At 44.7% G+C, this 24,249-nt stretch overlaps 1 long non-coding RNA gene across 1 annotated transcript in view; it reads right to left on the reverse strand.

Moving 5' to 3' along the window:
* Window positions 1-24,249, reverse strand: part of LOC146174926 (uncharacterized) — a 58,609-nt gene that overhangs the window by 14,221 nt on the left and 20,139 nt on the right. Inside the window, exon 2 of the long non-coding RNA XR_014701692.1 lies at window positions 2,343-2,425. This is a non-coding gene — a long non-coding RNA (uncharacterized LOC146174926). The remainder of the gene's footprint in view (window positions 1-2,342; window positions 2,426-24,249) is intronic.

The raw sequence follows: 24,249 nt of genomic DNA on the forward strand, positions 1-24,249 counted from the left end.
CAGTGAGCAGCACTTGTAGTATAGTTGTATTTTTCAATATTGAAAGCAAATCTAAAATGATATAACAACGTATACCGCATCAGCCAGCTTTTATACAACCCAGCAACTTTAGATGCCTGCATAGGGCGCTAAACTGCTGCGCCCGCCGCAGCCAAAAATACCGTCTATTTCTATTGGAAGAAGGCAGCAGAGCAGGTAACAACAACACAAAGTGTAAGAGGCACACACACGTACACAAGGACAACGCTGCATTGAAAACTATATTAACTAGAAACCACCCATCTTCATTCACTTCACGTCTTCAGCCAACTTCTTCCTTGTCTTTAACATTCTGCCGGTTCGCGCAAAAGTTCTACTTCCTTCTTCAACAAAACAACTGATAGCATGCTGACACATTGGTCTCCCATGTCACAGATTGCATATGCTTCATAAATCTCTCTTGCTCACTTGTCCTTCATCCTTTTCATAACCTTAACATTTTGAAGGTTATGCCTTCTTCCAAGAGATGTGTGACCAACTAGCTCAGCGTTCGACTCTATTACCGTCTATTTCCTCTTGCTTTTGGCAAAAAAGAAAACCAATTTAGCCGTGTACTGTGTGATGTCAGTGCATGTCCAAAAAAAAAGTTGTAAAAGTTATTCAGCACCCCTCCACTGGAGCGTCTTTGGGAGCCGGAGTTGTCTTAGCAAAATCTAATGCTCTAAACTAAACATTAATGCTTTAATCTGAGCAGCCCCGCCATTGTGGTCCAATGATTAGGGCGCTCGACTACTGTGCCCAAGGATGCGGGATCAAATCTTGGCCGATGCAGCCGTTGCTCTATGGAGGGGAAAAGCAAGGCATCCGTGTTCATTGGGACATCGCTGTACGTAAAAGAATCCAGGTGGTTCAACTCTCTCGATCCTTTCACTACGGCGTCTGTCGTAGCGTGATTCATTTGGGACGTTAAACTGGATGAACGAAACCAAACGTTTAGTTTGAACACAACGTATCTCAACGTGCAAGGGTGGAAGAACGGGCTAGTTGGTAAATCATCTTGGAAAGCAAACTAGCGCACTTCAAAACAAAAACACAGGAAGGACACAGCGCTGTGTTGTCGTTCCCTTCCTCTGTCTTTGTTTTGAAGTGCGCTAGTTTGCTTTCCAAGTATCCAAACGAATCGCTGTAAACAGCGCTTTAGACCAATAAATACTGTCGATCACTATCTCTTAAACGCAAGAAATGAACAAACACAACTCAAACAAGTGAACAACCATAAATTCCTTGATGTTTAATTTAATGAAAATCTTTCATGGAACACTCATGTTTCCAAATTGGTTGATGACATCAGCAAAATTGCCGGTTGCCAGTGCAAGATCGCTAGTTTAGTACCGGTTTGTGTCAAATGTTCAATATACCATGCGTTGTTCTATTCGCGACTAACATATTGCATCCTCATTTGGGGTAAGACAACCTACAGAAACCTTATAAGATTAATGGTCGTTCAAAAGAGGGTTCTAAGAGCGATTGAAGAGTATTATGGTAGACTACAAAATTTGCCAACTGCACCGTTATTCACCAAGCACGATGTGCTAAAAGCCAATCAGATTTATTATTTCCACTTGTTAAAACACATTCATCGGCACAGGCTACATGCGATACCAGATCGTACCAGATCATAGCCTAGCGAGATATGAACTTCGAGCCAACAAGAAACTTACCCCTAAAGTTCCAACAAACTACAGCAAACAAACACTAACCTACCATGTTCTCACTGTTCTTAACAGGCCCAATCCTAATGTTGACTTCTCTGCTAGAAGTAACACATTCAAACGTAACATTGAAGCGTACCTAATTGCAAACAATATTGAATTTTTTCTAATTAACATTTCAAGATTTGTGTATGTTGATCTTAATACTTTGGCTGAATTTTCGTGGATGGAGCAAGTGAATCCATCGCCTATGTTAGCAACTTATGACGGGATGGCAAATTATAAATCTATTGTATATGTCTTTAATACGGTTTATTTTGTTTCTGTTGTGTACTTCTTTTGCTGCTGTGCTTCACGTGTGTAACAATCTCTTTGCGGCATATGCGTTTATTATTTGTGTTAGATTGTATATGTCTAGATTGATAATGTATTATTTCACTGGTCTGTCAAACTTTGCTTGGGTGCCGAGGCCTCGTCAGGTTTTTCAACCTTTAGCCTCGGCTGCCCCTTTCTGTAGAAAGAAAATAAATAAAGAAAAAAAAGATGTGCGTCTGCTGTCGCATGCTAACTCGGGTATGACATGCGATTTAGAATCCATGATAACGGGCGCATCATTCGCGCTCGCACGCTACACGAAACAATTATACGCACCGTTTTCCTTTAATTGGGTCGCCTCTGAATTCTACGTAAGAAGACGGGTACAGGGTGGGAATTATGGGAATTTCGAATCCGTTCTGGAACGAGAAAGAAAGAGAACTTAACAAATATTACCACGATTCAAGAAGTCGGAGACATGCGAGTAAGCGTTGTTCGGACACATTACATTGATGTGCACCCACAAAGAGATCTACAAAACTTCGAACCAGGTCCGGCCCGAGCGCTCTTCACGCACCGAAAAGCACCTCGTGGTCGTTGCGGCCCATCCCGCAGATAGTGCGATGCTTGGAATGTGACCGCATGCATTTGGGGGATATTGCAAAATGAACTGCGAAGCTGGTGGGAGATAACGCTTGCCATCAGGTGTGGAATACGGATTCTTCCACACGCAAAACATGCCAACTGTGGATGCCGTTTGCACAACACACCCTCTCGATCCCTTGCCCTTTTCACCTTTATTTCTCTCCTGCCCTGCAGTGCCTACCATGTGCTCATTAAGGCTTCAAGATCGCGCATCTCAATCTATTGAAAGGGCCATGAAGGCGCGACTAAGAATCATAAAAGTATGTCGGGCAAAAGCAGTTAAGCGGGTCAGACGTTCTGTATCTACGCCAACGCATGTATGAAACGTTTACAATTGATTCCGATATTTGTTCTTTGGAGTTGGAGTTTATTTCTTTCTCTTACAAGAAAGGGGAAGCCAAGGCAAAAGGCGACAAGCCTGACGGGGTCTTGGCTCCCAAAACAGACAACAGCACAAAGACCTCTATTGTATATAAAATATAAAGAAAAAAAACATTATGCAGCACTTACAAACGATACATAAAAGGTATAAATACATGCAGTATTCATTGGATATTCAAACCAACAGACCATGCACTCAATAACATAACATAGAAGCTCTCAGAAAATACCAGCGTTTTACAAAAGCGGCATGGTCACACTTTAGAGCATGAACATTAATGGTTTATATACAGACCTCACTTTTTTTCAAATGTGCTGGCATTGATACGTTTCTGGGTAAATCGATGAAGTACGAGCATGCGGCTGCACTGAAGCTTCTCAGGAATGTCTTTCTTTTATTTCGGCAACCTGGCAGGAGAGAACCGCCCAGCGCTCTGCCCTGGCGCTTATATTCCCCTAATATCACGGTTTGTGATACATGTCGTCATGAACAGGAAGGCAAAGTTACATTGCGCTTGAAAAGAGCGTTATCAGCCGAGGAACGTAAATCCTTCCTCTTTTAGGGTGGCATCATGTAAATAGAGAAAGTTATCACTCTGCTGCGGTAAAGAGCTATGAACACTCCGTATGGCGCAAGTCAACACCAAAGAAGTTCTTGAGTACAACACCGCTGATCCATGAAACGACCATGAATATCTATCGTCACGCTCCTGAATCTGGCGGGTGGGTGTAGAAAACTCTAATAGGGCCCACACGTCAATTCCAGGACCTCCGTGCCGTTGAAGAGATGTCGAGTGCACTGACCAGGATTAAAGTGTTGACCAGATAGTACCCCTTGGAACTTTAGGCTGATGCCACCTGGGACCAAGGCATTCTTGTAAAAGGGCGATGGCTGACTAGACGGAGGAAACAAGCAACAACCACTAAACCCCACAGCAGCCACCGCGGTGCCAGAACGTCAATCTTGTTCACGGAAAGTGCCGTTTGTTTTTCGCATTAGAATGCCAATAAGTCTTCCTGATCGCAGCCACAGTTTTATCTTTAAATATTACTAGCGAAAATTCTGAAAAGAGAAGTGAGCATGAGGTATCGCATGGTGAGCCATCTTACAATGATGCAGATGAGCCGCCAAAAAGAGAGAAAAACACAAGGCGAATTTAATTCTGCTCCCGTCCCAAGAAATCTGTATTTGGATAACGTTTCCCTCTCTTATGTTTTACCACAAAAGCATATCCCAGGAGAGTTCAACTCCAACGGAGCAATTTGCCGTTCTTTTGAGACAGCTGCGGGAACCATGTCAATGGTCGATTATCAGTGATTAAAAAAAATTCAGTGCACGAGAGGTAACAGCGAAGCTTCTCGACAGCTCACACCAAGCAAGCGTTTTTTTTTTCAATGGTACTCTAAGCTTGCTCCCTCAAGTAAGCTTCCTAGTGACCAATACAATAGGGTGCTCTTCCCCTTCTTTTTTATTGTGGCTTAATATCACGGTCACCCCTCTTTCGCTAGCATCACATTGTACCAAGAAAGGCCTAATGTAGTCTTGGGTGTGCAGCACAAGCTAAATTATAAATGTCAGCTTCAAGGCATCAAACGCTTGAGACTTATGATCGTCCACATATTGTTATTGGGCTTCTTTTTCTTGAGGCCATCCGTTAGTGAACGTGCCTGTTCCGAGAGCAGGGGAATGTACTGGCGGTAGTAAATCACCATTTTGATGAAAGTTATCAAACCCTCTTTTGTTTCTGGAGAAGACTGTTTGATAGCCTGTTACTATAACTGCTTCATCAACAAACTTAAAGTATCAAGTGGCCCGGGACCAGATAATATACCAGTTAAGATGCTGAAATGCACCAAGGAAATCTCCAGCCAAATGTTAAAAATAATTATTGAACAATCTATTGCTACAAGCTCAATTCCGGCTCACTGGAAGCTTAGTCGAGTAGTTCCGGTCTTTAAAGCGTCCAACCGTCAAGACCCATCTAACTACCGTCCGATTTCATTAACTTGCAATGCATGCAAACTACTAGAGCATATTATATATTCGCAAACCGCATCTCATGAGCCTTGATTCCAGTTCCTTTTTTTTTTTTTTCAACCAGCACGGCTTCCGATCCGGTTAATCAAGCGAAACTCAACTGTTCGAATTCACTACCGATCTCAAATTAAACTTTAATTCTTACCCAGTCGGAAAAAACTACAGAAAATTTTCTGATGTTACGACAGAATTTCTGTTCGGGTTTTGACGGGAAACCTGTTGTGACAACAGAACAATCTGTAATAACATCAGACATTTCTGTGGTTACAACAGAAAGTACTACAAAACTACAGGGAACAGAAATATACTACAGAAAAATTACAGAACTACAGAAAACTCTGATGGTTACGACAGAACTAGAGGATATTTTGTCGTATTTTTGACACTGTTCTGTAGTTTTTTTCGACTGAGTAATTTCAGACTGATGTCATATATCTGGATTTCTCTGGAGCATTTGATCGTGTGTCCCACCAACGTCTTCTATCCAAGCTTTCATGCCTGTGCCTTGATGCCCTCATATTAAATTGGATTTGCTGCTTACTAACTGATCGCTCTCAATTCACTGTTATCGAAAATGACCATTCTCCCATAACAATAGTCTTCTCTGGTGTCCCACTGAGCTCGGCGCTCGGCCTATTTTTATTTTTATTCTTCTTCCCTCCGACATTTCATCAAAAATTCGTCTTTTCGCAGACGACTGCGTACTGTACCACCGCATAACTTCAAATAATGATCAGAAATTCCTCCAAAGCAACCTAAACAGAATTGAAAGCTGGTGTTCCACGTGGCTAATGACGCTCAACGTAACAAGTGCAAATTCATGCAGGTAACACGCAAAAGAAACTAACATAAACTACGCCTATTCTGGGAATTCAACCAACCTCATCCAAGCTGAATCGTACCGGTATCTTGGAATTCATATCACGAACAACCGTATCTAGCACGAGCACGTCACAAAGATTGCTGCTTATGCATTGAAAATACTCGGCTTTATCAGACGTCACCTCAGTTTTTCCCCTTCTTCCATTCGTAGCCTAGCCTACAAAACATTCGTTCGTTGCAAACTAAAATCCCCAATTTCAAACCCACATCAAGCCTATTTAATTAATAAGCCGTCCAAAACCGTGCATCCCGGTTTATTTCCTCCAACTACAACACCCTCTCTAGACATACCAGTATAAAATTAGCTATCGACACTGAGCCTCTCGCGCAAAGGCGTAAAATTGGCTGTTTATCATTGTTCCATAAACTCTACCATTGTTTTCCCTCACTTCGAGACTCCCTTTTGCTCCCTCCCTTCCAAAAATCGCGACGGCTTTTCAACCCTATGAGTATTTTAAGACTCCATGGCTACTCAATCGCATTCAACAAGTCATTCCTGCCTCTTGTCTTTAAAAAATGGAATTCATTACTCGTACGTATTGTTGCTGCCTTTCCGTTTTGTCATTGTATGATTCACTGTACCTTTCTGCTTGATTGATGCACATGTACTTTTTATTATTTTTTTATTTTGCATTGAAGCTTGTCTTATGTGATTGTTTCACCTATTTTGTTTGCTTTGATTTGAAATGCCATATCTTATTCCGATGTCTCTCCCCCCCCCCCCCCCCCCCCTATGCAATACCCCTCGTAGGGGTCGTTGAAGGTCAATAAATGATGATGATGATGATGAACTTTATTTTGTTGTATTCGTCTTGCTCACTGACATAAACCAGATACACTTCAATGTTACGAGATAATTTAAACTTCGCAGCGTTAACCGTTAAGCCAGAGTACCGCAAGAGAGAAAATGATTGCTGCAAATGTTGCATACGGTCCGGCCATGTGTCTAAAAAAATAATATATCATCCATATAATGCATGCAAAAGCCTCTCTTCCTCCCAGAAACTGGTTTATTATCAACGAAAATGATAATGGAGCAGTTTTTAAACCTAAACTTAGAATAAGTGGCTTCGAGTTACCGACTTGTGTCATGAACGCTACTAGATTGCTCGAGCATTCGGAAAATGGTATTCGCCAGTATCGCCTGACGAGATCGATGACCGATATGTTCATTGCCCTGCTTACTTCTCGACACAGGCTTGAATATTCTGAGATCGGGTAGACCTTTGTTACAGTAACGGAATTTAACTTCCGTGACTCGGATATTTGCCTGATGTCGCTACTAAACTCACCGGTGACCCATTATCACTTCCTCCCTTCTCGTATGAAGTACAAGAATTTAAACAACATCATTATTTTAAAAGCTTTTCTGGATAAAGGAAAAGCGATATGACTCTCAATAATGACAGACTGGTTACCTCACCCTCGTGCTGGACTAGTCTGGTGTTTCAAGCAATTGTGGTAAACAGATGTTACTATTTTCTGGTTAAGACAGTCAGATGCGTAAGCTGATCCCTGCTGAGTTGTTTCGTAGCAGTCGTATACTCCAATACTTTTCTGAATGTCAGCGTTCTATAGGTTTTCCGAAAGTGATGACTATGAGCCTGAAGTCCCTCTGGTTGATTCAGTGCGATGCTTATGACGTATACCCTTTCCACGTATAGGTTCATTAGGTTGCATCGGTATTTGCATAGAGTTTACGACGTCGAGGAAGTTTTATTGCATAGATTGTATAACTTAGCTTTTGCTGGACCGTCGCAGGCCCCTTCCTGTGCACTTACAATTTATTTGCCCAAGCAGGTCGTAAGAGTGCCACCACGGCTCCTCTCTTGTACACTCGGAGGCGACTGTTTTTGTCATAGTAAGCCATTCCCCGAGCCCGATAATTTTTAAGATTTGCTTCAGCGAGCTTTCAAGCTTTTTTGGAGGCGGCAAAATAGTGGGAGTACATATTCTGTTACCAAGGGTGGCCAAGAATTACCATGGGTTATCAGGCGAAGAACATAATAGCATGTACAAAATTTTCATTTCCTCATCATACAACTAGTGCTGTATAGCTAGCTGTTTTTCTGGGTAGACATCGCGAAGCAGGTAGCACCTATACGCACAATGCTCTTAGACACTCATTTTTTGCTCTTTCCCTGATTTTAAACTGCCGCTTATACGCTGATCTTAGGGAAGTACGAACAATTCTACTTTAACTGTGCACCTAAGGATCTCAATATCTTAAAAAAGCTGATTGATTACACGTCTCCACAATCGCGAAGTATTAAATTTTTTTCTCACCACAGCTAGTTTCACGGCAATATTGAAGACAAATACGAAAGGATCATTGTGTGCTCATCCCTTCCTTTCAGCGAAAATGAACTTGCATTGATTTCGCCTTCGTATTGACTACAACCAACGCAATGTATCAATATACGAGCCGCATTGAGCCCCTTTTTTGTTGTGCATAATGCTATTGCCTGTCTCTACGTCAGCTGCCATCACAAAAGAGCCCCCGGTCAACGGGCACCGTCAACAGCGGAAATAGTCTGCTACAGCATGGAGCCATGTCACTTGGACCACCAGCAGTGGCCTGCTTGGCGGCCCTAGTGACATGGCTTCATGCTGTAGCTGACTATTTCTGCCACCAGTTCAAGCGAAAACTTCGTGCTCTTCGAGCCTTGTTTCAGCCTTTCATTCAAATTGCAAGTTTTTTTGCCAATGTTGGAACTTGGCTGAAGGCATAAAGCTTTGTTAGTTCTGCATTGTGGACGATGTGAATCAGGTTTTGACGATAAATAGGGCGAACCATGTCGAGCTCGTCTCTACCAATAGGACGCATAGATGCGTAATAAAAAGACTTGGAGGATACCATCTCAAAGAAAGCGCTCGCGAAAAACAGAAATTCAGTTGTCCACTAAGGTATTGCAAGCAATGAGAAAATATTCCAACGTAATATAGCCATGTCGCACCAGTAGATAACGTGGTGGCTGTTATAAAAAGTTTTAAAAAACTTGTTGATTCAGGACAATACACTTCAGAGTCACTAGCAATGATGGCATAAGGGAACTGCAATGGCGGGGGGGGGGGGGGGGGCGATGTGTTGACTTTAAATCTGGAATTTCATTATCACCCACGGGGACCCGAACCGAGCTGCGTTTCGTTTTTTGTTCATGTGCCGGCTTTACGCTGTGCATACCGTTACTCCTTTCGTCATGCAAGGAACCATTCTAGATAACAAATCATGAAAACTGCAATACCCGCACCACCCCGCAAATCCTTCTAGCACATAATGTGCAACGTAACCTTTCGATTGATAAAATGGCTCCTGAGTCGACAGTACTATACATATCGGTGCCAACACCATAAAAATCCAATAATTCGCTTGCGTCTTGTAGCGTACACTAAATTGCATGCGCTGAATCGTGACAGAAAAGAGTTATACATCTTATGCAAAACCTGCCAAAGATGATGCGCCTTTCCGCCATTTGGGGGATTCTGTATACCGCATGATATGGCAGTGCGTGATCATCCACGCGCGCATCGGCATTTAACGTCATTTAAGGTGCCCACATTTTGCTCTGTACATTGATTTAGACAAGAAGGAGCTGAGTATAGCCAGGGATTCGAGTTCAGTTGTATGCTACAGGTGGGATTAACCTTGCTTATTCTGCCGGCCATTGCTCCACCGTAGCGTTCCTTATGTGTTAAGAAAAGGTCATAATAAATGTGAACTCTGCCCCACTATGCGCACAGTCACTTATAACAGTACATATTCCACTGCAGCTGCCACAATCTATGCCACCATCCACTCAAAGTATAACATAGCCCAGGACTCCAAAAGTCCATTCCAGCTGTCACATTGTAGTGTCAAGATCAGTGTCCTGCAAAAATTGTAAAAGAAGGCGTGAAGCATTTCTTTTACATGTCTGGTTTCCACTCGGGCAGACAATGTCCTGAAGTGTACTGCGAAGGGTCTTGTCTTGAAGGAAGCGAGAATCACACACCTTTCTTTGATGAACTTTGGACAGCACATATTATAATGGTCTATATCCTTGCAGACACCACATATACAACATAGCTGGGACGACGCCATGCCCGTCCTATGCATCCAGTCAGAAGTACGAGCAAAGCCCGTGCAAATTCGATGTTATCATGTAGTAGAGTGGTCTCATGACTTCTGAGTCCCTTGGTCACACAAGGCTTGTGGGGCACGGCTCCACACGGTACTAAAATGGTAGAGCACCGTTTCTCTGAAGTCTTTTTTTATCTTGACGGACTTTTTTTGAGGAAGCACCTCTCAGTAATTTATGGACAAGACTCTCCGCCACCTCGTTGGCTCTGACACCTCACACACATTGGAAATGTAAAGCCTGTGCTCTGGAGATTCTGCACCAAGCTTAGAGAGCTTATGGGCAAAGCATCAGTAAGGAACCCGCTTCTAACCTTTGAAGGGCAGATTTTGAATCTGTTAGGATGACAACAGGTTTAGCCGGACAAGATCCTAGTTTCCGTAAAGCCACCTCAATAGTAACTATTTTGACCGTTATGGAGGAAACAACTTCAGTAAAGCATCCAAACCATGCATAGTCCATAGAAAAGATGTAAAAAGCTCCCGAGCTAGATGTTTTGACCTTATCTACAGTGCCATCAGCGTAAATGGGAAGACTGCGGGTATACACTCTTTCCAAATGTTCAAGTACAAACGAACGCGTTGCCGGTAAAGGACAACTGCACTTCGCGCTCACTTGGGGAATCGTGACCATACGGTCGAGGGTCCGAAATGACTAAGTGGGTTTCAACCGTTTTCTTTGTCTTCGAACATTAATGCATAAAGAAGTAAGAGTATAACTGCCAAGGGCTCTTGACACAGATCTCTTGCGGATCTCCTGGAGAAAGGATTGCCTAGCTATTGTCTCTCCGATGCGGCGAAGTAGCATTAATAGTGTTTGTGAAGAGACAAGGCTAAGAGGTTTCGATAGTGCCTCATGAAGTACTGCACTATTCGCGGCCTCCTGAGGAAATTCAGTGGCTCTTCTTACGCCCATACTATTGAAAACTTCTAGACGTTCAAACTGTGATGCGGAGGAGAAAGCTAAAGGTTATTGATAAATTATGCTACTGATCACCAGCGCTTCATGAAGTTTGACCGTTGAAGAAGGATGGTTTCCCCATTACTCACTTGCAATTCTACGTATCACATTGAGATGCGAAGGTAGAGATGAGGCAATCGCATCGACAGCTTTTCGCCACTTTATACGGTAGTCAATAATGACACTCAGAAAAAGCATGTGATTGAATTGGCGGTGGGAAGAGTGACCAAGGTCTATCTTTAACCGCATGTAACATCTTCCCACGTCTGGAACTAGACCAAAGCCGGATATTTCCACTGATATAGATAATCCTACACCTTGAAGGTAAGCTTGTACCGAAAGTGGAGCCTGTCGAGCTAATAGGGCTAGTCCCTTGTGTTGGCAGCCAAATACAAATAACAATGTCACCAGCATATATTGACATACACACTTGCCTGCAGTATGTTCCGCAACGAATCATGAAGGCCAGCCATTACTACGGTAAAAGGCGTGGGGAAATAACACTTCCTTTAGGCACACCTCGTGATACAGGCTTTTCAGTGCTTATGGCACACGCTAACTCTACGCGAACCGTACGACCACTGACAAACAAATAAATTAACCTTAGCATAGGGCCTTGTATGTCCACGCTGTCTGTTCAAAACGGAGCTATGAAGAACTCTGTAAAGCTTTTGAAACGTCAAAAAAATGGCCAAGATTAAAAGGCCGAAAGATCTCTGGCAGCATTCAATGTGACTCAATAAACTTAAGACGCTATTTTGAGCACTCAGTCCTCGCTGGAATCTTGTTACACTTGTTGGTAGTGCCTTTGTGTCCTCAAGCCACCACGATAAGCACTCATTTGCCAGCTTGCCCATCAGCATAGCCACACAGAAGGTCAGTGACACAGGGCGGTATCATTCAAAGTCTGTCATGTCTTTGCCAGGCTTCAGCACTGGAGCTACATATGCCACCTTCCATGAAGGAGGAATGTTGCCAGTCTCCAAACCTCGACTGATGAAGTTAAGGAGCTCCTTCCTGAGTTCCAAGGGCAGGTTTTGCAGCACTTTGTTGGTAATATCGTCGGGTCATGGTGCCCACCGGTACCTCAGGCCACAAAGCGCAGTCTAAGCTCCCTAAGCGTGAACGCGGCGTCCGTGATAAACGCAGATGAAGCAGGCAGATGTTGTATATAAGTCATTTCAAGTGTTTGAATATACATTAGTACCTGCAAACTCCTTGCTAAGCATGCAATGAGTTTTTCCTTGCGCTTTGTAAGAGATTCAAACAGCTTCGAAGAACAAGGTTCTCTGAAACACTGCCAATGAATCGCCATATTCTCGTCATAGGTGAAAATGCAGTAAAACTAGGACAGAATGAGGCCAATTGCCATCTGTAAAGCTTGTTCGTGTGCCGCCAAATGGCAGAATTCAGCCTATAGTAGGAAATCTTAAGTTTATGTCGTCCATATTCCGTATGAGTTTTCACTCCGCCGATCTCACTGCCCAAAGATTCCTAGTTTCAAAATCTGTGGAAGGAAAATGATCAGGTAATTTTTCCGCCATAGTTGCTGCCAGTTCAATAGTAATAATTTTCTCCCTAACAGCACCAGATACACGTTCTAGGCGCTCTCTTTACTTGTCCTACTTGACAACATGGCTGATTTAAGGATCCCTATACGAAAATCGGCAGAAAATAGAAAAATAGCGTCATGGTCACTTCATATGCGGTCAGGTGCTGTTTACCCCTTTACGCGGACTTGAATTCAAAGTCAGGTATATAGCTTTAATGAGGCTGGAGGCCGGAAGAAAGGGGGGTTTCCGTCTTTGGTAACAAACAGGTCCAAACTGCCAATACCGCCTACGAGTTTGCATCCACGGGAATCCGTGTTCCTTTCATCCCACACGGAAATATGGGTATTGAAATCCCCGCAGATGATTCGAGAAGCTGGACAGCGGTCGTAGAGCTGCTGCAGAAACAAATCAACTGCTACTTTCTTCCGCGGGGGACACGTACACGGATGCAACGGAACGAGTCCGAAAGCCGAGCTGTATTTTCACAGCTGCTACCTTCATGTCATCCGTGCAAAGATCGCTAACGTTTAGAAAATCATCTGGAATTTCCTTTCGTAAGTAAAGCGCGGCCCTGCATGCACGAAATGACTATGCTGCCGTTTTTATGGACGAAATATTCGGTCAAATATCTCCAGCTTGCCAGGCCAGTTTCAGAGAGGGCCAGGAACAGCAAGTTTCAGTGGCTTTTCCTTTCTTGTAAGCGCTCTACACCGTCGAATATATTTTATTGCTGGTCCCAAAGCCCAACAGACTGAGAAGCCTGTGCCAGGATTTGATGAGTTCCCAGTGCTAGACGCGGATGTTGTCGCGTCAACTAGCAGTGTACCTTAGAGACCTGAGTCAAGCAAGATATCAAGGTCCATTGCGTGCGAGTCGGCTATTGGACCACCAGTAAAAAGTGGCCAGGTTTCTGAGCGACCGGATAATAGTCAGACTCCACGGCCGGGAACTCTTTCAAAAGCCTTTTATAAGTGACAAGAAGGCCAGCTACTATGGCCGAAAGTGTGTTCCCGTCGGCATCCTTTGTCGATGTTGTGAGTTAGTGTGTTGCGCAAAATAAGGAGCTCAAGAATCAAGATGAGTCTGACCTTCTCCGTGTTTTGTTAGGGCCCTGCGTTCACATGTTCCAGCGATGCCGCCTCCTAAACTGCACAACTTTCTACAGCTGGTGCTTTTATTGGATTCCATGATTACCACTTTTGCCAACTACTTCCTTTCGACCTAAGTGCCGTTTATATTGCAATGCAACTGCGCTGGAATTTTAAGCCGGTAAGCGAAACCGAAACTATTCTTGAAAGAGCCTTGGGTTTCATTGTAACCAGGGAAACAATGTGAGGGCGCGAGCTTCGTACAGTGCTTTTATTACACGCAAAATTACTTGGCTCATGCGCCGCACGTATCCGGAGAGCGTGCGCATAATTTCTCCGCAGTGGCAGTGTTGCTTATGTTGAGCATAATAGCTAAAGCTGTTACATTGTTGTGCAGGTATTGTCGAGTACAACCGCGGGCTATTATTGTAGGTCTCGGTTAACTGCCATCAATTACGTAATCGTGATTAAGTTTAACCTTATGTAAAATCGCTGGGTTATACATCGCTGGATAGGTTATGCCAAGTATGATTGCTTTGATCTAATTGCAGGTTTTAATTAGATATCATACTTAGTTATCCATGAATAAAGTTGGAGATAACGCTGTATATTAGGAGAAAGTGCATCTGCATTGCACTTATTGTAAGGGGTAGTTATTAACCATTACCTACAAAATGCAATTAAGAATAAATGAGATTAGATTTAGGTCACTAGATGAAGTTGTATCTTGTTGAAAACGCCAAGCCACGAAAAAAATGTAATATTGATAACACCGAATCTTGTGCCAGCTAACACGCATCTAATACGACTGAAAAACACGTAATAGAAACGAAACTGAACGATTGCGTACGTGCTAGAAGCGCATAAGGAGAGCAAAGTGAAGTGGCCTTTTTGTTCTCACTTTGATCAGAGGAGAGGCCAGCGAAAACAGCGTGCGGATGTTGGGTTCTTTTCTAGACGTAAACACATCAATAGCATTGCGCATATGTGCGTTGGATAAATGCGAAAGCATAATCATTCGCTGCTCTTCAGTCTGTCCTACAGTGTGAAGACTTGGAAGATTTAATTGCTGAGTTATGAACAGGGATCAGGCGCATTGCCGAAGTCTACAACTGCTGCAGCAGTTGCTAGCAGTGGTCGGTGGTCCCTTCCACTTCTACGCCCAGCCAAGCACTCTTTGAATGCCCTTGTCTGCAATCAGGCCCGGGAAGGAAGCTGCTGGAGCTCTAACATGTGCTCTTTTCTTGTCTCCTAAAGTTTTATGTTTAAACCTTCTAAGAGAAATAACTTCGCAGCTTTGGCGGCAAAGTGCGGCTTTGCCTGTATTTTTCAGTGATGTTCTGGCAACGGAGGCCATTCCTCTGTTTGCAGACACGTTAGTCAGAAAGCACCCGAATCACGGTGCGGCATCAGGCTGCGGCAGGTAACGTCAATACTGAAGATACGGCTATTTCTCTTTCTCACAAAAGTGTCAACATCAGACATCTCTTTATGGAGGGGCCGTTTTTTGGTGAGTGCCGAGTAAGGAATAAATAATGAATTCCATTTTGTTCGCCGTCTTATCGACAGTTTCTATTTTATTTTTAAATCATTTGTACCCGCAGTTTTGCTTATCTGTTTTTCTTGTGTTTGCCACTCAGTGTGTATTGACCCATGCCCTTTGCTTCTTGTCTATTTTTGTAAATGTGATGTAAAGCTGGCCGTCATCTTGCGGTTTGCTGACGTGTGAGGGGTCGGGACCTCGTCAAGCTCTCCGAGGTTTTAGTCCTATGCTCCTCCTTTTTAAAGGAAATAAAGACGTGATTGATTGATTGATTGATTGATTGATTGATTGATTGATTGATTGATTGAATAGCTGTTGTCGCAAGCCACGCTTCTTCGTGCCGCCTGTGGCGTCGGATGGTTGCCAAAGTTGTAAAGGCACATCTCGACATTTTGAGAGCCTTTCCAGAATTTCTGCGACCTTATTAACACATTGGACTGATGCTGCTACTTCAATTAAATAGAATATTGCAGTGCTGGAGTCTTCTTTATTCTTTTACTTTAGTTTGTGGCAGCTGTTTATGCCGTCTGCACTCACCTTAAGGCTAATTGAGTCACACTATTAAATCAAACTCAAACACGTAAAAACACGCCGCACCACACTATGGCTCTTAATGTAGATAAAATATTTTGGAAGTCAAATAGTGATTCTAGGGAACTAGTGTCACCCGTACAAAATCAATAGCGTTTTTTTTAATCATAACAAATTGATAGCAAAAGTAAGATTAAGCACTCGCAGCTGAAGGAGTACCTTAAGTTCGTACAACACCTCTACGCGTACCGTATGCGGCGGTTGTCCGTCTAAAGATTTCAACGAATTCGTTCCAAAAACTGTGCCTCGTGCGTGATGGCGACTCTCCTGATTGCTGCTTACATTCTAAGCAGTAAATAAACGCAGTCGGCTAAATCCTCATATCATCTAACATATTCACTCCATTGCACTATTCTAGCCAAACCGAGCTGCGGCATTAAATAGGATCGATTAGCGGCACGTGAATATCATCTTCAAAAACCTTATTGGGTAAAGGTCTGCTATTTATTACAGTTTAAATATATTTTAGATACCCCCAATGTTGGAATAACAATTTGATAGATCGATGGATCTAAATACAGAGCGCCAGATTCTTATCAATTATCTGAGAGGTAAAGTGCACAGGGCGCATATCCTATTACATTGATAATATCATCTGTGGAACATTTCAGTGGCATGCTCCTTCACAGGTACGCCTTAAAGGTCGTATTCTCGATGCATGACGTATGTAAATATAACCGGACTGTAAATACCACATTTTGAGATGGTACCTATCATGCGATTAAGCTACAATCCTGAACAGAGTGAAGATTCTTGGACACCTGTTGTTACCTTGCTACCCTAGCGGCGCCTTCTGTAGGCAACCTGCCTCAGTTATGTATTTACTGAGGAATAGAAAAAAAATATTTTTTAATAAAGGAATATCTCACCAATTATATTTCGACCCCACCGAGACATGACTAGTAGTAGTGGCAGGTCGGAGGACACAATGAAAGGTGGAACGCAGGAATGGCTAAACACTAGTATTTTTTGATCGTGCTGAAGCTGGTTGCCAAACTCGATTGATGCTTCATATATGAGGCAAACACAAACCACTCAGACCAGTTAAACTACGTTAGCAGAATAATAAACATCATTTAAAGTTTAATTTGTCCTTGCAAAAATAAAGAGAAGGACCAAACAGACAAATAAATAAGGCTCGTATTACCTAGGACGTTCCTCTTTTTACTTGAATACAACGCAAATGAATCGGAATTTGAATGTATTGACTCAGAATGTTCATGAGCAAAGCCACATAGTTGAGAAGCACAATGGTGATGGCATGCGTAGCGCTAATACTGCCAGGTGGGAGGCTCACTCCAGGCTGCAAAAACGCTGGTTTGGAAACAAAGGGCAGCTCACTCAAGTTAACAATATTGTCACGGGTTCTTTCGCTACTGGGACGGCAGTCCAGAAGGACAGGGTCGAAGGCCGGGGTTTGGGCGCTGAGGCGCAGGAGGCAGAGAGCAGGCGCTTGACCAGGCAGAAGCAGCGGCGGCCCAGAACCACGCCCACTCCGCACGATCTTCGGCTTCTTCCCCCTTCACAACTGACCCGGATCTCACGTCTTCTTCTCCCTTTACAACTGACACGATTAGCACGAGTTACACTAACCTTCACCCTGAAAGCCGCATCGGCCCAGTGGCGTATCTGGGTTTGCTCGGTACGGTGGCTCCGCAAGAGAGAAAACGACAGAAGAGACGAAGAAATCGGGCTGTTCCGATTAGCATCTACCGCCCCCAGAGGTAGCGCAACCGGTTCAGGTGACCAGAGAAAGAAGTGTGACAGATACTGCGCCTTTCTTCTCCTGTGAACCAATTATTAATAATAATAATAATAATAATAATAATAATAATAATAATAATAATAATAATAATAATAATAATAATAATAATAATAATAATAATAATAATAATCAATCAATCAATCAATCAATCAATCAATCAATCTTTATTTAATGTGCGCAGGAACAACCATGTGGTCTTTGTGCTGCAGCACAAAAAAAAAATGAAAAAGCACAAACATGTTTACACACACAGAGAGAACACAAAAAAAAAGAAATAAATAATACATGAAATGAAACTGAGACGAAAAGTATCACGGAAATTAAGCAAACAATGAGTATCATCACTTATATACACAGTGAGAGAATTTTTTAGCACACCAGGAAATAAAAAAAAAAAAAAGAACGGTAGGTAGAAGAGAAAAAAAAAAACAGATGACTGACATTGATTATAGTAATATAGAAATATACATAAAATAAACAACCATTCCAGGCGCAACAAGTGCATGGTACTTAAAACACAGGCTAGAAATACAGAATAATACAATAAAGAAGTAAAATTGAACAAGGGACAGTAAGATTCGAATATAAAGTTTAAAGTTGAAATATAAGCAAGAAGCGGATAAAAAGTAGTTCAAGATACAGACAGCATTGAACAGGAGAAAAAGCAAAAAGTGAAGTAAATACAATTTAAGGCTACAAAGTGGGAGTTATATGTGATAAAGTACTATTTAGAATACAACGCTACGAACATCCAATGTAAATGAACAGAGCGAGTTTTGGAAGATGTCAAGGTGAGGACAAAAAGAGTTAAATAACCACTGCATCCTGTCCAGAGGGGAGTGGGAATGAAGAGGAGAAACCTGAAATGGTCTGAATTCCCTCATGCTCTTTCGCGGAACGCGCAGTAGGATGTAATAATAATAATAATAATAATAATAATAATAATAATAATAATAATAATAATAATAATAATAATAATAATAATAATAATAATAATAATAATAATGATAATAATGATAGTATTAACATTATTATTTTTTTTGTTACAGCAGTAGTAGTAATAATATTAATAGCAATACCAATATTAATAATTATTATTATGAGGGAATTCAGACCGTTTCATGTACTCCGTTTCTTCATTTTCATTCTCCTCTTGACAGAATACAGATGTTGTCTAACTCTTTTTGTCCTCACCTTGACATCTTCCAAAACTCGCTCTCTTCATTTATATTGGACGTTTGCAGCTTTGTACTCTAAACTGTATTTATGACATATAACTTCCACTTTTTAGCCTAAGTATTATATTCAATATATTTCACGTATTAATTTTTTCCTGTTCAGTGCTGTTTAAAGTATCTTGCACTGCTTTTTATCTGTTTCTTATTTATATTGTTGCGCCCTTAGCGTCGCGACGAAGACGTTCTAGTCGGTTCAGTACGCTAGGTACACACGGCTAGCGGGAACGACACAAGTGCCACAAGACAAAGGTCAAACGGGCGCGCACACTTCTTCCTCTTCCTTCTTTCTTCCTCCGTGCTCTGTTTGAGAACAAGTCCGTAACACTTCCCCCCTCGCAAGCGAAGCCCTCCGGGCGAGTCAATCGTCAGCACGAGGATGACAGGGTTTCAGACGCGCGACGTGGGCAAGCTCAGTTCGTGAAGAACGTCGGCCACTTTTGGTAAGGTGCGCAATCCGATAGGTGAGGTCACTAATTGCCTCGAGGATAACATAGGGACTGATATAGTGCGCGAGCAGTTTCTGACTTAAGCCACGCTTCCTTAGTGGACGCCAAAGCCAGACCATATCTCCAGGGAGGTAGGTGACGTGGCGATGGCGGTCGTCGTAGCGGGATTTCGAGCGCTTTTGTGAGGCGAGAGTTCTCAGGCGGGCTATCCGGCGGGCTTCTTCAGCCCGGCACAGGATCTCAGCAATCTCAGGTTCGTCATCTGTGGAGACCGGGAGGATGGTGTCGAGGATGTGTCGAGGAGACCGGGCATAGAGGAGAAATAATGGACTGTAATTTGTTTCCTGTTGGGCGGTGTTGTATGCGTATGTTATAAATGGTAGCACAGTGTCCCAGTCCTTGTGGTCGGCGGCGGCGTACATTGAAAGCATATTGGTGAGTGTCCGGTTGGTTCGCTCGGTCAACCCATTTGTTTGCGGATGATACGGGGTAGAATGTCGGAAATGCGTTTGGCACAGACGAAGGAGTTCTTCGACAACATCAGCGGTGAACTGACGCCCTCGGTCGCTGATCAACACTTGGGGAGGCCCGTGGCGCAGTATAACAAAGTGCAGCAGGAAGAGGGAGACTTGGTGTGCAGTAGCCGATGGAAGGGCTGCCGTCTCACAGTAACGAGTGTCGTAATCAGTGCAGATGACGATCCAGCGCTTGCAAGAATGAGACTTGGGAAAGGGTCCCAAGAGGTCTACCCCGACTTTATCAAAAGGGGTCTTGGAGGCGTCACCGGATGAAGAAGACCAGGAAGGGTGCCGGCGGGGCGTTTGTGACTCGCACATTGAGCACAGCTAGCCACATACTTCTCAGTGGTTTCACGCATCCGGGGCCAGTAGAAACGTTCTTGGATGCGATAGAGCGTCCGCGCAGATCCCAGGTGTCCCGAAGTGAGGTCGCCGTGCATAACGCGCAAAACAGGAGCGTAGGCTGACGGGCATCACCAGAAGGTAGCGGAGACCAGTGGGAGAATAGTCCTTTTTGTACAAAATACCACTCCGTATACAATAGGGAGTGGAAGCTGTAGGGTCCCTTGCAGCGTTAAAGAATGGTTGGAGATTCTCATCTTTCCTCTGCTCAGTGCGGAACGTACGGGTATCGAGGAATGGAGGTAAAACCGCAGCGATGTAATGATCAAAATTGTCGGCGTCACATTCCGTTGTGGGAAGCGGTAAACGTGAGAGACAGTCCGCGTCAGCGTGCCGGCGTCCACTCTTGTACGAAACTGTATAATCAAACTCTTGTAAACGAATTGCCCACCGTGCAAGACGGCCAGATGGGTCACGGAGGTTTATCAGCCAGCACAGGGAATGATGATCAGTGACCACTGTGAAGGGCCGCCCGTATAGATAACAGCGAAACCGCTGAACAGCGAAAACTACCGCGAGGCATTCTTGCTCAGTGATTGTGTAATTGCGTTCAGGTTTGCTTAAGGAACGACTGGCGTAAGCAATAACATGTTCTTTGTCGCCGTAACGCTGAATCAGCACAGCACCAGTGCCAACGCCACTGGCGTCCGTCTGCAGTTCCGTTGGAGCAGAAGGGTTGAAATGCCGTAGAATCGGATGTGACGTTAGTAAAAACTTGAGCTGGCAAAAAGAAGAGTCACACTCTGATGTCCACTCGAAGGGAGCGTCTTTGTGGAGAAGGCACGTAAGCGGGTTAGCAATGTCAGCAAAACGGGGAATGAAGCGGCAGAAATATGAGCACAGTCCTAGCAAACTTCGGAGTTCCTTCACGTTCTGAGGTGTTGGAAACGATGCAACGGACGCGGTCTTTTGAGGGTTAGGTCTGACGCCTTCACAATCGACGAGGTGTCCTAGTACCAAAATCTGACGCTCACCGAAGCGACACTTCTTCGAATTAAGTACTAGACCGGCGTTTTTGAAGCCGTCAAGCACGAGAACGAGGCCTTCGTTGTGCTCTTCGAATGTCCGGCCAAAAATGACGACATCATCGAGGTAGCACATACATATTTGCCATTTTAGTTCCCGTAGGACGGCGTCCATAAATATCTCGAAAGTTGCAGGAGCATTGCAGAGCCCGAAAGGCATTACATTAAATTCTAACAGTCCATCGGGTGTGATGAATGCCGTTTTTTTCTTGTCGTCAGGGTGCATAGTGATCTGCCAATATTCCTATCGCAGATCGACGGATGAAAAATATGATGCTGAGAACGGGCAATCTATGGCGTCATCGATCCGCGGTAGGGGATACACATCCTTCTTTGTTGCAGCATTCAGACGGCGATAGTCGACACAAAAGCGCCATGTACCATCTCTCTTCTTCACCAGAATTACAGGGGCTGCCCAGGGAGTGCATGACTCTTGAATAACACCCTTTTGCAGAATATCCCGAACCTGCTCACTGATGACCTTGCGTTCTGTTGGTGACACTCTGTACGGCTTCTGTCGAATTGAGTGTGAGAAGCCTGTGTCAATTCGATGCCGGGTACGTGTCACGGGAATGCACCGTGAGCCGCTAGGCTCGGAAAAATCAAATATGGAAGAATACTTGACCACGCTGGTCCCTGGCTAGAGAGCGGCTGATCATCCGATGTAGTTGCGTGTCAGGGGCTGGAGCGGCAGTACTTTTGCCAGGTGCATCAGTAACCAAAGCCACCGACGGGGCGTCGTCTTGGCTACAGGTCGCAATCTTCATAATCACAGGCAAAACTACTGGTTGCGAAGAACAATTAATGGCCCACAGCCGTGAGCAGCCCTTGACCACCGACAGTAGGCAATGAGGAACCAGAATGTATTTCTTTGCACAGTTAGAATGAAGCGGTGCCACTGTAGCGTCGAAGGTGTCGGAAGCACGGCCCGGGGCACAAAACTGGGACGCACATCCCAGACAAGGCTGTCACATTGGTATCTTCTGTTACACAGAACACATCCTCACGGACGTGCGGCTTCTCTAAGAGTCCAGAAGGAAGGGAACCATCAACGCAGAGTTCCCCAGAGCGGCAGTCGACCGTAGCGCCACACATTCTCAAAACGTCAATACCTAGAATTATGTCATGCGTGCATCCCGAAAGCACTGCAAACTCCGCTGCGAATATCGTTCCACCCAGGGACACCGAAGCGCTACACATTCCCAGGGGACACAACACCTCACCACCCGCGCCATGAAAATTCACATTTCTGTCCCAAACAAACATAACTTTGCGTCCTAACCGCTTCTTAAACGATAAACTCATTATTGAAATGGTTGCCCCGGTATCCTCTAAAGCCATTGTCGCCACACCATCCACAAGCACATAGACCGTGTTCTTTAACATAACAACAGAAGGAGGAATTTCTTCAGGCAGCGCACAGTCTCCAGCGGCCTGACCTCCAGTGGCCGCGCTGACTAGTTTTCCGGCAAAGGCGATGCCGACTGCCGTCGTGGCCGTGGTGACGGAAAGCGGCGCGCAGAAGAGGCAGGTGGTGGTGAGACACTTCGTTCGGAAGCAGGAGAGTGCTTGCGCAGTCTGTTGGTCTGGGGATATTCATACGAAGATGGGGGCCATTGCCAATTAGAGTCGTAGAAACGGTTACGTGGCGGAGCATTTTGGACGGGCCGATTGTAACGGGTGAGTAGGCGGCTGCGGCAGTATCGAGCTATGTGCCCCTCAATGCCGCAGCGTCGGCACACGGGGGCTGTGCAACGAAAAACTTGTTCCCTGGAGGGCTCCGAGGAGACAGGGCGCATTGGGTAGCGAAACTCATCTTCAGGTCTTCGGGCTGGACGCCGGAAATAGCGACCAGGTGGTGGTTGAGGATGGTACCCATAGTGCTGATCATAGTGCGACAAGAAGTTAGTCGGGCGCGAGTCGTAGTGAGGCGGGTGACCAGGGCTATCGAACCTTGGCGTCGGGCTGTTGGAGTAAGCGTCCGCGTGTGCCGTATTGATAGAATTCACAACGGGCATCGAAGAGAGCAAGGAGGGAGGCCCTCGAGAGCCGACAACGTCAGAGGGCAAAGATGATGGAGACCGTACAGGGGGCTCAAACCGCTGCAGTTCCTCGCGAACTATGTGCCGGATCGTCGACGACAAGTCCATGAAGTTGTCTTCAATGCTCGCCACAGATGGAACGTTGGCGAGCCATCCAAATTTTGGCGTTATGCGACGAGTCTTCAATGTCTCGAATGTGCGAACATGCCGAATTTCATCACAGACGGCGTTCAGGTCACCTTTGGCAATTAGAAAATTATAAACATCATCTGCGATGCCCTTCAGAAGATGTCCTACTTTATCTTCCTCGGTCATATTAGTGCTTGCAGTCTTGCATAGCTTCAGGACCTCCTCTACGTAAGTTGTGCATGTTTCCCCAGGTAGCTGAGCTCTGTGCGTAAGCGTGTGTTCAGCTCGCTTCCTTCGTGCAAGACAATCGCCGAAGCAATGCCGCAATTCAATAACGAAACGGTCCCAGGTGGTAAGAGAGTCTTCGTGGTTTTCGAACCAAGCAAGAGCGGTATGGATTAAGAAGAAAACCACGTGTGCGAGCTTAGCGGCGGCGTCCCATCGATTGTAGCGGCTCACCCGTTGGTAGTAGGTCAACCACTCGTCAACGTCCTCGCCTGCCACTCCCGCGAAAGTCCGGGGCTCCCGATAGTGATGCGAAGAACTGTTCGCTGCGCCCGCAGGCCGGTCTTCAGCCTGGATCACTGCGTCACCACGGGCTGCTTGCGGGTCATTGGCCGATTGCATGGCGCTGGTTTGCGGTTCGAGGCCCGCAAGGCGACGACTCCGGCGAGGCTCCAGTTGTGTCGGTGCTGTCTGTAGCGCCAGGGATCGTTACCCGGCTTCTCCACCACAATGTTGCGCCCTTAGCGTCACGACGGAGACGTTCTAGTCGGTTCAGTACGCTAGGTACACACGGCTAGCGGCAACGACACAAGTACCACAAGACAAAGGTCGAACGGGTGCGCACACTTCTTCTTCCTCTTCCTTCTTTCTTCC

The sequence above is a fragment of the Amblyomma maculatum genome, chromosome 11 (genome assembly GCF_055883805.1).
Source record: "Amblyomma maculatum isolate TAMU_Amacu chromosome 11, ASM5588380v1, whole genome shotgun sequence".
NCBI classification, from domain to species: Eukaryota; Metazoa; Arthropoda; class Arachnida; order Ixodida; family Ixodidae; genus Amblyomma; species Amblyomma maculatum.